The sequence below is a fragment of the Odocoileus virginianus genome, chromosome 28 (genome assembly GCF_023699985.2).
Source record: "Odocoileus virginianus isolate 20LAN1187 ecotype Illinois chromosome 28, Ovbor_1.2, whole genome shotgun sequence".
NCBI classification, from domain to species: domain Eukaryota; kingdom Metazoa; phylum Chordata; class Mammalia; order Artiodactyla; family Cervidae; genus Odocoileus; species Odocoileus virginianus.
Window position 1 is genome coordinate 3,851,257 of NC_069701.1, and position 16,069 is coordinate 3,867,325.

Below are 16,069 nucleotides of genomic sequence, written 5' to 3' on the forward strand. Positions count from 1 at the left end.
AGCAAGGTGACAATATATAGCCTTGACATACTCTTTTTCCTATTTGGAACCAGTCTGTTGTTCCATGTCCAGTTCTAACTGTTGTTTCCTGACCCGCATACAGATTGCTCAAGAGGCAGGTCAGGTGGTCTGGTATTCCCATTTCTTTCAGAATTTTCCAGAGTTTATTGTGATCCACACAGTCAAAGGCTTTTTCATAGTCAATAAAACAGAAATAGATGTATTTCTGGAACTCTGTTGCTTTTTCGATGATCCAGTGGATGTTGGTAATTTGATCTCTGGTTCCTCTGCCTTTTCTAAAACCAGCTTGAACATCTGGAAGTTCATGGTTCACATACTGTTGAAGCCTACCTTGGAGAATTTTTTGCATTACTTCATTAGCGTGTGAGATGAGTGCAATTTTGTGGTAGTTAGGGCATTTTTTGGCATTTCCTTTCTTTGGGATTGGAATGAAAACTGACCTTTTCAGTCCTGTGGCTACTGCTGACTTTTCCAAATTTGCTGGCATATTGAGTTGCTGGCACTTTCACAGCATCATCTTTCAGGATTTGAAATAGTTCAACTGGGATTCCATCACTGTCACTACCTTTGTTCATAATGATGCCTCCTAAGGCCCACTTGATTTCGCATTCCAAGATGTCTGGCTCTAGGTGAGTGATCACACCATCATGGTTATCTGGGTCATGAAGATCTTTTTTTTTTATATAGTTCTTGCCACCTCTTCTTAATATCTTCTGCTTCTGTTAGGTGGATACCATTTCTGTCCTTTATTGAGCCCATCTTTGCATGAAATGTTCCCTTGGAATCTTTGATTTTCTTGAAGAGATCTCTAGTCTTTCCCATTCTATTGTTTTCCTCTCTTTCTTTGCACTGATCACTGAGGAAGGCTTTGTTATCTCTCTTGCTATTCTTTGGAACTCTGATTCAAATGGTTATATCTTTCTTTTTCTCCTTTGCTTTTTCCTTCTCTTCTTTTCATAGCCATTTGTAAGGCCTCCTCAGACAACCATTTTGCCTTTTGCATTTCTTTTTCTTGGGGATGGTCTTGATCACTGCCTCCTGGATAATGTCACGAACCTCTGTCCATAGTTCTTCAGGCACTATGTCTATCAGATCTAATCCCTTGAATCTATTTCTCACTTCCACTGTATAATTCTAAGGGAGTTTATTAGGTCATACCTGAATCGTCTAGTGGTTTTCCCTGTTTTATTCAATTTAAGTCTGAATTTGGCAATGAGTAGTTCATGATCTGAGCCACAGTCAGCTCCCAGTCTTGTTTTTGCTGACTATATAGAACTTTTCCATCTTTGGCTGCAAAGAATATAATCAATCTTAGTTTGGTATTGACCATCTGGCGATGTCCATCTGTAGAGTCTTCTCTTGTATTGTTGGAGGAGGGTGTTTTCTATGACCAGTGTGTTCTCTTGGCAAAGCTCTATTAGCCTTTGCCCTGCTTCATTCTGTACTCCAAGGCCAAATGTGCCTGTTACTCCAGGTGTTTCCTGACTTCCTACTTTTGCATTCCAGTCCCCTATAATGAAAAGGACATCTTTTGGGGGTGTTAGTTCTAGAAGGTCTTGTAGGTCTTCATAGAACCATTCAACCTCAGCTTCTTCAGCATTACTGTCTGGAGCATAGACTTGGATTACCGTGATATTGAATGATTTGCCTTGGAAATAACAGAAATAATTCTGTCATTTTTGAGATTGCATCTAGGTACTGCATTTTGGAATATTTTGTTGACTATGATGGCTACTCAATTTCTTCTAAGGGATTCTTGCCCACAGTAGTAGATATAATGGTCATCTGAGTTAAATTCACCCATTCCAGTCCATCTTAGTTCACTGATTCCTAAAATGTTGATGTGACTCTTGACATCTCCTGTTTGACCACTTCCAATTTGCCTTGATTCATGGAGCCTTGGCTGCGTGGTGCTGGAGTGGCTGTGAGGATATACCCCACATCCAAGGTCAGAGAAGCCCCAGCAAGATGGTAGGAGGGCCTAATTCGCATTTAGAATCAAACCCCATTCCCGCCTGAGATGCTCAGAGGGCTCAAACAAACCTTGTGCACACCAGGACCCAGAGACCCCACGGAGACTGAGACAGAACTGTGTTTGAGCATCTCCTGTGGAGGTACGGGTCAGCAGTGGACTGCTGCAGGGTCACGGGCTCTGGGTGCAGCAGACCTGGGTATGGCATAAACTGTCAGGAGGAGGTTGCTGTTAATCCCACCATAGAGCAGCCTGAACTTACACAGGACTGAGGAAGTAGACTTTTGGAGGGCCCAAACAGAACCTTGTTTGCACCAGGACCCAGGAGAAAGGAGCAGTGACCCCACAAGAGACTGACCCAGACTTGCCCAGGAATGTCCAGGAGTCTCCATCAGAGACATTGATTTGTGGTGGCCTGCTGCAGGGTTGGGGGCAGTGAGTGTTAGCAGTGCATGTATGGGATCTTTTGAAGGAGGTCACCATTATCTTCATTACCTCCACCATAGTTTGAAAGTGAAGGTGAAGTTGCTCTGCTGTGTCCAACTCTTTGAGACCCTGTGAACTGTAGCCTACCAGGCTCTTCCCTCTATGGGATTTTCCAGGCAAGAGTACTGGAATGGGCTGCCATTTCCTTCTCCAGGGGATCTTCCCAACCCAGAGATTGAACCCAGGTCTCCTGCATTGCAGACAGATGCTTTACTGCCTGAGCAACCAAGGAAGCCTAATTTGGCCCCAGGTAAATAACAGGAAGGGAACCCATCTCCACCCATCAACAGAAAATTGGATTGAATATTTACAGAGAATGGCCTGAGCAACATCCACTGGATCATCAAAAAAGCAAGAGAGTTCCAGAAAAGTATCTATTTCTGCTTTATTGACTACGCCGAAGTCTTTGACTGTGTGGATCACAATAAACTGTGGAAAATTCTGAAAGAGAAGGGAATACCAGACAAACTGACCTGCCTCTTGAGAAATCTGTATGCAGGTCAGGAAGCAACAGTTAGAACTGGACATGGAACAACAGACTGGTTCCAAATAGGAAAAGGAGTACGTCAAGGCTTTATATTGTCACCCTGCTTATTTAACTTATATGCAGAAATGCTGGGCTGGATGAAGCACAAGCTGGAATCAAGATTGCTGGGAGAAATATCAATAACCTCAGATATGATCCCACTGCTGGGCAAACACACTGAGGAAACCAGAACTGAAAGAGACACGTGTACCTCAATGTTCATCTCAGCACCTTTCATAATAGCCAGGACATGGAAGCAACCTAGATGTCCATCAGCAGACGAATGGATAAGAAAGCTGTGGTACATATACACCATGGAATATTACTCAGCCATTACAAAGAATACATTTGAATCAGTTCTAATGAGGTGGATGAAACTGGAGACTATTATACAGAGTGAAGTATGCCAGAAAGAAAAACACCAATACAGTATACTAACGCATATATATACAATTTAGAAAGATGGTAATGATAATCCCATATGAGAGACAGCAAGAGAGCCACAGATGTACAGAACAATCTTTTGGACTCTGTGGGAGAGGGCGAGGGCGGGATGATATGGGAGAATGGCATTGAAACATGTAATTATCATATGTGAAACAAATCGCCAGTCCAGGTTCGATGCATGATACAGGTTCTCGGGGCTGGTGCACTGGGGTGACCCAGAGGGATGGGATGGGGAGGGAGGTGGGAGGGGGTTCAGTTTTTTCTTTCTTTTTTTTTTTTAGAAATTAAAAATTATTTTTTAAAAATCTCAGATATGCAGATGACACCACCCTTGTGGTAGAAAGTGAAGAAGAACTAAAGAACCTCTTGATGAAAGTGAAAGAGGAGAATGAAAAGTTGGCTTAAAGCTCAACATTCAGAAAACTAAGATCATGGTATCTGGTCCCATCACTTAATCACAAATAGATGGAGAAACAGTGGCAGGCTTTGTTTTTTTGGACTCCAAAATCCCTGCAGATGATGAATGCAGCCATGAAATAAAAAGACACTTACTCCTTGGAAAGAAAGTTTTATGACCAACCTAGACAGCATATGAAAAAGCAGAGACATTACTTTGCCAACAAAGGTCCATCTAGTCAAGGCTATGGTTTTTCCAGTAGTCATGTATGGATGAGAGCGTTGGACTATAAAGAAAGCTGAGCACCAAAGAATTTATGCTTTTGAACTGTGGTATTGGGGAAGACTCTTGAGAGCCCCTTGGACTGAAAAGAGATCCAACCAATCCATCCTAAAGGAGATCAGTCCTGAATATTAATTGGAAGGACTGATGTTGAAGCTGAAACTCCAATACTTTGGTCACCTGATGTGAAGAGCTGACTCATTTGAAAAGACCCTGATGCTGGGAAAGATTGAGGGCAGAAGGAGAAGGGGATGATAGTGGATCAAATGGTTGGATAGCATCACTGACTCAATGTATATGAGTTTGAGTAAAGTCTGGGAATTGGTGATGGACAGGGAGGCCTGGCGTGCTGCAGTCCATGGGGTCACAAAAAGTTGGACATGACTGAGCAACTGAACTGAACTGAACTTAGCATGGTCCTGCCCATCAGAACAAGATCCAATTTCCCCCTCAGTCCCTCTCTCCCATCAGGAAGCTTCCATAAGCCTCTTACCCTTTTCCATCAGAGGGCAGACAGACAGAAAACAACAATCACACAAAACTACCCAAGCTGATCACATGGACCACAGCCTTGTCTAACTCAATGAAACTACGTACTTTAACTGATTTATTTAATCCTTGTAGTCATGCTTGGAGATAAGACTATCAACATCATTTTATAAATGAAAAAAACAGAGGTTCAAGTAAACTAATTAGTCTAAAACCACACAGTTTTATCAGGAAGAACCAGAATTTAGATCTGAGTGAAATTGATACTAAATTTCAAATTTGAGACTTTTCTATGTTAACCCATAGTTCTTTAGATTAATCCAATAATGGAGTTACCCCAACTCCCATTTCTCTGGAACACTTAACAACTGTTTCATTGAGAGATAAAAGTATATGATCTCCATGCTCTAAATAAACACCAGTGAATGAGAACAAGGCATCCTCTGAAATCACCCAAAACTGCTCCCTGCCCAGTGTCATTTGGCAAGCAGTGTATTCGTTTAAGCATTGTTTAAGCATATTGGTTAAGCACAATATATTTCAAATTTCTTTCACCCCTCATTGCCAACTTAAAAATATATTTTGGCCAAAATTAAACAAACAATAACCTATATATGTATGTGTATATTCTTTTATTTGAGTAAACATGCAATAATTTAATATGGACTCTTCATTTTGAACAATAGCTGTAATCTTAACTGAGGCTCTAGGGCCAATATTGTATTCAGAGCCTAACCTTGTTTCAGAAGATGAAAATGTAGGCTTCCATTTCTATTTTCTCCAGCCAAAAGTCTATGGGATACATTTATCTTGGGAAAGGAAAAAATAACTCAAAATGAGTTTTGTAAATCCTGACTTCCAAACTGAAAATGTTTTACCATTTATTTCTAGATCTTTTGAAAGGAATGACAGGATATAATCCTTTTTCAGTTAATAAGTACTCTAAAATGCTAAAAGTATATATTAAGTCTAGAAGAAAATTGGAAGTTGCAACTATTTTGTAAGAATTACAGCAACTTTTAATACAACGCATAGTAGTAGTTCAACATTCTGAATTGTTGAAGCCTCTTTCCTGGGGAAATAAAGACAAATATCTATTTCCTTCAAGAAAGTCTTTTATCAGTCACCAATAATTACAGTATAATTTCTCCCCAACTGGTGTAGTCTGTAGAAATATTGCTAAATCTCTCTTCTGTAATCAAGATAGACATCACTAATCTACCTTGGCACATTTCCTGGGGATGCACACCACTAAGAATCATCTTCATTAAACTAGGAGTGTGTGTATGTGAGTATAATACTAAAGCACTTTATCATGACTTCCTTATGCATATCCTTTCCTTTAAAGGTCAGGCAGATTGAACTTTACTATTTGTAATGTGGGCTTTCATTTATGGATTCTGTAGTTTCCAAAGTGATTTACTAAGCACCTTTGCAGTATGGATTCTACTGTGTTTAATATATATTTTGCTCATACCTAATATTTAAGAACATTATGATACACAAAAGGAAGGTTTTATATGTATGTCTGAGCAAATCTGAGTGACCAAAAGTATTTCAGAAAACTAGTACTGGTAAAAAAAAATCAATAATAATAAAGCAAATATTTGATGGGACAATATCTGTCAATTATAAATTCAAAATGCAAACTTTATCTAAAGTAAACATTTAATATTCTTCAGGACACTTTAAAACAATTTTTTAGCATTTATTTATTTGGCTGTGTTGAGCCTTGAAGCAATCAGGATCTTTGTAGTGTCATGCTGAGTCTTTCTTGGTGGCACATGGACTCTCTGGTGTGGCGCCTGGGCTCAGCAGTTGCAGTGTCTGGGCTTGGTTTCTCTATGACTTGTTGGATCTTAGTTCTCTGACCAGAGATCAAATCCACATCCTCTGCATGCTAGGCTGACTCTCAATAACTGGACCACCAGGAAAGTCCCATTTGTAAAATTTTTAGAGAATATTCACTAGTCAACCATGCTTCTGAAGTTTTCCAGAAACAATACAGCATAGAAGAGAATTATATTCAGTGTTACATAACAAGTCTCTCCCTCTGATAGAACTAACTTCAGTAAAATATTTTTAGGACAGAACTTTTATACTATAATGTAGTTTTATTGTTAATGGTGATCACTGTGCATTATAGCAGTGGGGGAAGATGAAGAATTAATTAGCAGACCAAACAAATGTAGATGAAGAAAACTTAACATGTGTTAGTGTTTCCTCCAAATAGCTACACTAGCTATCAAGTTCACAGTGTTTAATCTAGTCCACTCTCTTCCAAAAATATATCTCCTTTACAGTGGCTTTAGAATCAGAGGCTTATGTAATCATTGCATATTTTAAGATTTTGTAGGGATGGTCATTTTTTTAAATGTGTGCTAGCAGTGAAAACTTCAGCTAAATATGGAGTCTGTCATATTCTAGTATTTAAATAAATTATCCAAACTTCTTCCCTAACAGTGGGAAATGTTAGAAAAGAGCATTTGTTGGCACAATAAATCAGTTTCTATAAAATATTGAGTATAAAATGAAAATGTCCAATTGAGCTAATCTCCATATAGAAACTAAGACAAAGAAATAGTCCAATAGTGTTTTTAATATTAATAGCATTCATAGTGTTTTAGAACAGATTTGTATAAGAAATCCCAAAAGAGAGTAAGGATTCCTCTATCTGTAGTGCCAAAGTATCTTCTATTTATTTTTTGTCATAGCAACACTATATCCTATTTACAGGCCATTCGTGAAACCAGACACTGAATTATTCATTTATTGCAGCTTTATTAATATATACTTTGTATACATCAGAGTGCTCATATACAAAGAGTACACTTTGATGAGCATTTATGGATGAAACAAACACCACAATCAAGATAATGAATACATCCATCACACTGAAAGCTTCCTTATGCCTCTTTTTACTTCTTCCATTATTCTCTTCCCTTGCCTATCCAGAAGCAGCTATTGAATTGATTTTTGTCATTAATTTGTAAATTCTAGAGTTATATATGAAAGAGATCATATAACATACAGTCTTTCCTGTCTGACTTATTTCATTCAGGATGCTTGTTTTGAGATTCAAAGATGTGGTTGCATGTATCAATATCCCAGTTCTTTTATGACTGATAATATTTCTTTTAATGGTTATGTTACAATTTGAATATGTTTTTCTCTGTCTGTGGATATTTGTGCTGCTCTAAAGAAAGTTCCTATGGATATTTACGAACAAGAATGATATTCATATATTTTTACATTTCTCTTTCTCATACCTATATATGGAATAACCAGGTCATATGGTGGACATATATTTAAGTTTTTAAGAATTTCAAGCTTTTTTTCAAAAGGATTTTACAATTTTACATTGCTACCAACAGTCTATGAAAGTTCTAGTTCCTCCACATATACTACATACACTTGATGTAGTCAGGTTTGATGGTTTCTTTTGTCATTTTATCAGGGATATGGTAATATTTCCTCATGGTTTCAGTTTTTGTTTGTATAATGACTACTATTGTTGAGTAAGTTTCCATATATTTATTTTTCTTCTTATACATTATTAGTGGAGACTGTATTTTTTTTATTTAGCCTCTTTGTCTTCTTATTTTTGAGTTATAAGAATTTTTCATATATCCTAGACAGAAGTCCTTGGGCAGTATGTTTTACAAATCATATAAAAATAAAAGTACAGGAAAATAAATGTATTTTTTCATAGTGATACAGAAATAAAAGTTCCACTATAAATTCAGTTCTGGGTGCCAAAGACCTAAGGTATTTTTTAAAACTGTTAAGTATCTAAGGTTATGAATAGATCTGATTATAAATAACTATTAGAAAACTGAGTTTACAAGGTGAACAACCACCCCAAAATATGAAGAAATAAACACATCCAGAAAGTCATATTTGAGGTCTGTTTCACTGAAGAAGACACTAGATTCATAAACTAGTAAGTACATTTAATGATGATTTTGATAAATTGGTGAAGGTTGAGTGTGGACTAATGTAAGAGTGGATAACTCCCCAGGGTGACAATCTTAGGCGTCTGCTACAAGTTCTGGGATTTTACTTCCATAAACTCTATCAGGTGGTCATGGTTAAGATTCTAAAAGCTGTTATGATTGTGGCAGACAGAGGGCAAGATGGAAAAATGGAAATAACTCAGTTAGAACAGCAAAAAGAAAAAGATTAGAACAATTTAAGGGACCCCAAACAACATCAAATGTATCAATATTGGCATTATAGGGGTCCCAGAAGGAGAAGACAGAGGAAAAGGTGTTGAAAATCTATTTGATAAAATTATGACTAAAAACTTCCCAAACGTGAAAAAGAAAGCAAATATCCCAATACAGGAAGACAGAGAGTCCCAAGCAAAATGAATCCAAGCAGACCCAAAGCAAGAAATAGCATAATTAGAATAGCAAAAGTTGCAAAAGAGAACTCTAAAGGCAGTAAGAGAAAAATGGCCATGCCCCTATGAAGCCCCAATGAAGCCCCCATGAAGCCATCAGCTGATTTTGTTCTGAGAAACATAAACTCAAAATGGATTAAAGACCTAGATATAAGACAGGAAACCATAAAACTAGAGAAAAGGTAGGCAGAGCACTCCTTGATGTAGGATGTATCTCCTCAGGCAAAGGCAATGACAACAATAAAAGTAACAAGTGGGACCTGATTAAAAGCTTTTGCACAGCAAAAGAAACTACTGAGAAAATGAAAAGACAACCTACGGAATGGGAGAAAATATTTGCAAATGATGTGACCCATGTGAGATTAATATCTAAAATATATAAACAGTTCAAGCAGCTCAATATCAAAACTACAATAATCTGATTTTAAAAAGAACAGAAGGCCCGAAGAGGCATTTTTCTCAAAAAGACATATAGATAACCAATAGGCACATGAAAAGGTGCACAAAATCACTAATCATCGGGGAAATGCAAGTCAAAACCCCATGAGATATTGACTCACACCTGTCAGAATGGCTATAGTGAAAAAGACCCCAAGTAACAAACGTTGGTGACAACATGGAGAAAAGAGAGCCATGGGACACTGTTGGTGGGAATGTAGATGATGCAGCCACTATGGGAAACCATATGGGGGATTTCAGAAACTAGAAATAGAACTACCATATGATACAACTATTCCATTCCTGAGTGCACATCTGAAGGAAACAATAACACTAGTACAACAAGGCATATGTATCTCAATGTGCATAGCATCATTATTTAAAAAAGCAAAGATACAGAAACAACCTATATGTCCCATCAACAGATGAATAGATAAAGAAGGTGTGTGTGTGTGGATACAATGGAAATTACTCAGCTACAAAAATGAATGAAATTGTGTCATTTGCAAAAAGCATAGAGTTTCATGGTGGGTATTATGCTTAATGAACTAAGTCAGACAGAGAAAATATTTACTGTGATATAAGTGATATTCCACATATCACTTACATGCTGAATCTAAGATAGGAAATGAAAGAATGAATATAAGAAAACACAAACAAATTTACAGGTATAGAAAGCAAACGAGTGATTATCCCATCATAACAAAAGCGTAGACTTTCTTTTGAAACTCACATGAAACATTCACCAAAATAAAACACATTCTGTACCATGAAGCACACCTTGAGAAATTAAAAAATCAAAATCATACAAAGTATGTTCTCAAAGCACAATAGAATTAAACTGGAAACCATTAATAGAAAAATATCAGAAAAAGTATCCAAATATTTAAAGACCAAACAATACACTTTCAAGTAACATTTGATCAAAGAAGTCTCAAAGAAATTTTAAAATACTTTAACCAAGTTAAAATGAAATTAAATCTTTTAAAAATATATGGAATGTGGCAAAAGCAGTAATTAGAGGAAACTATGCAATATTAAATGTATACATTACAGAGAAGATAAATTTAAAACCAGCAACTTCCATCTAGGAGCTCTTGAACTCTATGAAAAGGAGAACATTTAAACTAAAGCATGCAGGAATAAAAATAATTAAAATTAGAGTACAAATCAAGTAAATTGAAAATAGGAAAATGATTTTTAAATTATTAAAGCAATAAAACTAAACACTGATTCTTTTAGAGGATATATGAGATTGCTAAATAAATAAATTTTAAGCAATAATTTTTTAAAAAAGAAAAATGCCAACTAAAAAAATTATATGATAAATTTCTAGCTTGGCTAACCAAGACAAAAAAGGCAAAAGACACAAATTATCGATATCAGAAATGAGAGAGTGTCATCACTGCAGTTCCCATGGACGTTAAAGTGATAATAAACTATTATTCTGAACAACTCTATGCCCACAAATTTGAAAAGTTAGGTGCAAGGGACCAGTTTCTTAAAAGAATGAAACTACCATCTAAGCAATTCCAGATTCCAATCTGTGTCTTCTCTACTGTGCAAGGCTATGTGCTGTGTTTGGATATAAGTTCCCTGTGCCAATGACAAGAAACCACCTGCAGGCAGAGAACCAGGTCGATGGTAGGGCACTTCTCATTTATTTTTCTTCCTTCAGGAATTAATTTTATGTCCTACTGTCCAAAACAATTTGGTTTCTACTTTATAGTTATTTAAGGCAGGAAGCTATTCCTATCCCTGTTACTATCATGGCTAACTTTGATAGAATTTTATCTCTAACGCAATCTTGAATTTACCCATTTTTTTTTTTAAAGTATCCATTTTTTTTTCCTTTTATTTATTTATTTTTCATTTATTTTTATTAGTTGGAGGCGGATTACTTTACAATATTGTAGTGGCTTTTGCCACACATTGACATGAATCAGCCATGGATTTACACGTGTTCCCCATCCCGATCCCCCCTCCCACCTCCCTCCCCATCCCATCCCTCTGGGTCTTCCCGGTTCTTGGTGGCGTTGTTGTCTGCATTGACTGTGGTCAGATGCATGAGAGACTGGCCTGTGGGTGGCTCGCTCCACTCCCTGGGGTCTTCACCCAAGCTTTCCCTGATTTCTGCAGCCTGCCCCACCTCGCCCCAGCTCCCTGTCAGTATTATGGCCCAGCAGCCTGGGATAAGCTAGCTCTGTCTCACCCCGCGCGCAGGCGGGGCAGGAGGGGCCACGAGGCTGTGCTGTGGGTCCCGTGCTGACAGCTCACAGCCCTGAGCACTTGTCTCATGCATCCAACCTGGACTGGCGATCTGTTTCACACTTAATAATATACATGTTTCAATGCTGTTCTCTCAGATCATCCCACCCTCACCTTCTCCCACAGAGTCCAAAAGTCTGTTCTATACATACATTACACTTTTACCAAACTTGTGTCTTTTTCTGTTGTTGTTCAGCTACATACAAGTCATTCGCCTAATGAAATTCGAAACAGACAGATTTCCTTTTTTTGTTGTTGTTTTTATTTACATCATATTCTCAGTGCTATATGATACTTTATTAGCCACAACTCAAATCCTTGCCTCTCTTGATTGAAAAATATATTCAGGGAAGTGAACTGAGTTTTCCACATTCATGTAAACAGCTAAAACATAAGAAAGCTGGAATGCAAGCCAAAATCTCTCATCTCTTTCTTTTCTCACTTAGTGGTCCACTAAAAATAAAAAAATAAGTAAGATAGGTTAGAAGTAGAATTGAGCGAAGAGAAACAGCATTCTTTTCTGTATGACACAAACATACTTGTAAATCAGCATCAGTAGAGAACTTTAGTTAAAAAGCAACTTTGTGATGGTCTATTCCTCTAGCATCGTCTGGATTATTTTATCTCAGAACGACAACCATTCATGAGACATCGAAAATGTCTCCCTTAGCTAAGCTAGCCTTGCCCAGGGTGGGGTCGCACTGAAGGCCTAAACCAAAGCAAGGTCATGTCTGCCCATTTCGTGTTCAGGTTCCCGCCCTTGGTGAGTTTGATGGGTCTAGTTCTGGCTGGGGACTGCAGACTGAGGTAGCCGGCAGGCCTGGACTGGGCCCAGGGTGGGTATTGTGCCTCTTGGGTTCTGTCATGCCCAGAGCATAACCACCAAGATTATGATGCTACTTTAATTGAATTTTCCATGTTCTTTTTTACCTCCAATTTGGGTCTTTTGCTTTTGAAAAACATTGAGAAATTCAATTAAATGCTTTTGGAAAAAAAAAAAAAGCTTGACAAGTTTATATGCCACAGAAAAAGGGGGGGAGCTGAGGCACATGGAAAGCTAGGAGACACATTTAGTAAGCACCAACACCCAACTGTACAGAATGCAGCAGCTAACCCGAGTCCTCTCTTCAGTGTTTTTCTTTAATCAGCATCTGAGAAGTGTGAATTACAAAGACCGGTGTCTGCATCTTCCTAAGGGCCTCCGTTTCCCCGCTGCTTTCTGACTCACCAACATTCCATCCTGTCTTTCTTAGAATAAACACTTAATGTTGTTCCCAAGATGTTTACAATTTAGTCAGTGAAGCTACTGTATACTTGAGCAAGTAGAAAATGTCTATTTATTTGTTTATAGTACCCAACTATCTAAAATTTCCCTAACCAATAGTCTTTTCTTTCCAAAAGCATCCCCAGGCTTTGGAGAATTTCTGAGCCTGGCTCAGTCTCACCTTCAATAACAGCTTGCTTCTGAGTTTGCCTGTCCTCGAGGAATAGAAAGCTTTGGCAGCTGTCTTAGGCCTCTGTGATCATGAGGAACTGCGTCACACTGCAAGCAGCTGTCTGAAGTGCTCTTCCTTAATTATGAGTATTGATTGTACTCACTGAGCTCCATCAAGAATTCCATTTCCATATATAGTGCTAACTGCCTGTCTTTCTTTGCTGATTTAAAGAACAGACAGATGTTCTGCTCTTGGGCTTGATACAACTGCCCAGTGAATATTTCCCTAGGCTTTCCCTTGCATGCCACAAATATCTATAGCATTTGACAGTTTGCATACACAGTGTTACAAGAAGCACCATATTCACACATTTGCTCACCATTTTTTATTTCCATTCACATGGTTAAAGATAAATCAGAGATTGATTCAGGAGTTGTTTTCATGCTTACCTTCTTTCATTTCACTATATCACAAGACCTAGCAATGAAAATTAATAATGCTTTCAGAATGTTTTCCTCAATAATTATATTTTTATGCAGTAATATTTAATATTTTGTGAGATTCACTATTCATTTTTTCTTGAATGATTATTCCATCAATACATGTTTATAGCATATTGTGTATGTGCCAGAAGTATTAGACACTGAATATCCAAAGTTTAAAGGGTACTCTAAGGCCTAGGCAGGACAACCTTGAAGGTAGACACTATTCCTTTTCCAGGCATAGTTTAAGCAATTGAGAAGTGTGATTCTTCAAGAAGTCTAATATTGCAGTGTTGCACTCAGTCCTGGCTGCTTTTTTGCAACCCCATGGACGGTATAGCCCACCAGGATCCTCTGCTCATGGGATTCTTCAGACAAGGATACAGGAGAGGGATGCCATTCCCTTTTCCAGGGAGTATTCCCAACCCAGGGATCTAACCCAGGTCTCCTACATTGCAGGCAGATTCTTTACCATCTGAGCCACTAAATAGGAATAAACCTTGTTAAATTCTATAAAAAGGATGCTTACCTGGTTTTGCCCACTTTGGACAACATAATCTTAGAATATTAGCTATTATTGTTAAGTAGTATCTGCCAAGGACATAAATATATGGATTTATATAAATAAGGATTTTTTTTAATGTCAAGACTCATGAAAGCTTCAAAAAATGATCGTGACATCTATCCCATCACTTCAAGGCAAATAGATGGGAAAACAATGGAAACACTAACAGGTGAGTTCTTTACCACCAAATCACCAGGGCAGCCCAGTGCTTAGATAGTACCTGGCATAATGGGCACTCAATAATTATTTGTTAGATAAATGAGGGAAGGGAAATAACTGATAAGAGATATCCCACAATTACTCAAAAAATTATCTGATAAACTAGTTCAAATTGATTTTATTTCATTTGCATGCCAGAGCTTGAACATAAATATTTTAATATTTAAAAATTTGAGGACATATATTTATTTCTTCCTCTCTGAAAAATGACTTAAAAACTCCATTTAATGAGGGAAAATCTGGGATTCTAAACCCGTGGGTAAATAGAACTAGAGATATCATTCAGGATAGACTAGATTATGCTACAAAAAGAAAGCTAATCCATAATGCTAGCAGTTTAGGAAAACAAAATTATATTTTTCATTAGTGTGCCCAAAGCAGGGCATCAGGAAAACTGCTCCTCATAACACTTAAACACGGAATTTCAATACACGCTTCTAAAGCCTCTGGGGCAGTAGAATAGGGTGCAAATTATACACTGGCTTCCAATGTTTCTACCCGGAAGGGACATATGATGTGTTTACTCACATTGGCAATGCCTAATTTCAGAAGGTGTTGGGAATTACTATCCACCATTGCTCTAGAAGAAACAACAATTTGTGAACAGTAAAGAACCATACTGAGATTTTCTTACAGAAATATTTCCAGCACTTTTGAACTCTGTATGTACATAAAGCACCACTGTCTCTAGGAGGGTCAGCACACTTTAGCCCATGGGCAAAGTGTAGCCTACTGCCTGAATTTCTAAAGTTTTACTGGGACATAACCATACTCATTCACTTATGTATTGTCTAGGCCAGCTTTCAAACTACATTGCCAGCTGAATAGCTTGAAAAGAGACTATACGGTCAGTAAACTGAAGTATTTACCCTTTAAGTAAACTGCCTCAAATTGTATATTTTCTACTATTTAAAAGCATACTTGACAAGCTACAAATAGATTTACTAAATTCCTAGTAATCTTGTCATTGACTATATTTCCAATAAATCAATATGATATTTTTATTATAAAAGAGTGCTTCATTCCATAAAAAGGAGTAGAATTCATTAATCACTGGATATTGTAGGATGTCAGTTCTATTCAAATGTGTATTCTGCTTCTTCTAGAGTCCTATGATTATCTCTAAGTGATCCCAAAGTGATAGAAAGTGCTAAAAAGGGTTTCATATTGCCTTAATTGCCTCTCCTAATAACAGTAGTTCTGCATAGAGCCTCATCCAAAACATAACTATTAGTTCTGAGAATTAAAATTTCCTGAACACATCAAAGTGACACAGTGCTCTGAGCATGCTATTTTTTATATTTCTTTTAATCCTCTAGAGCAGCAGTCCCCAATCTTTTTTGGCACCAGGGGCCAGTTTTGTGGAAGACAATTTTTTCCAGGGACCAGGGGAGAGGGAGGGGATGGTTTGGGGATGTTTCAAGTGCATTATGTTTATTGTGCTCTTTATTTCCATCATCATTACATCAGCTCCACCTCAGACCATCAGGCGTTAGATCCCAGAGGTTGGGGACCCCTGCTCTAGGGGCTCTGCCTCTGCATCACAGAGGTGGACAGACACATGACCTGAGGAAGGCCAATGAGAGGCCCTCTGTAGTGATAACATGAGCACTGGGACAGGGTCTCTAGGTCTGAT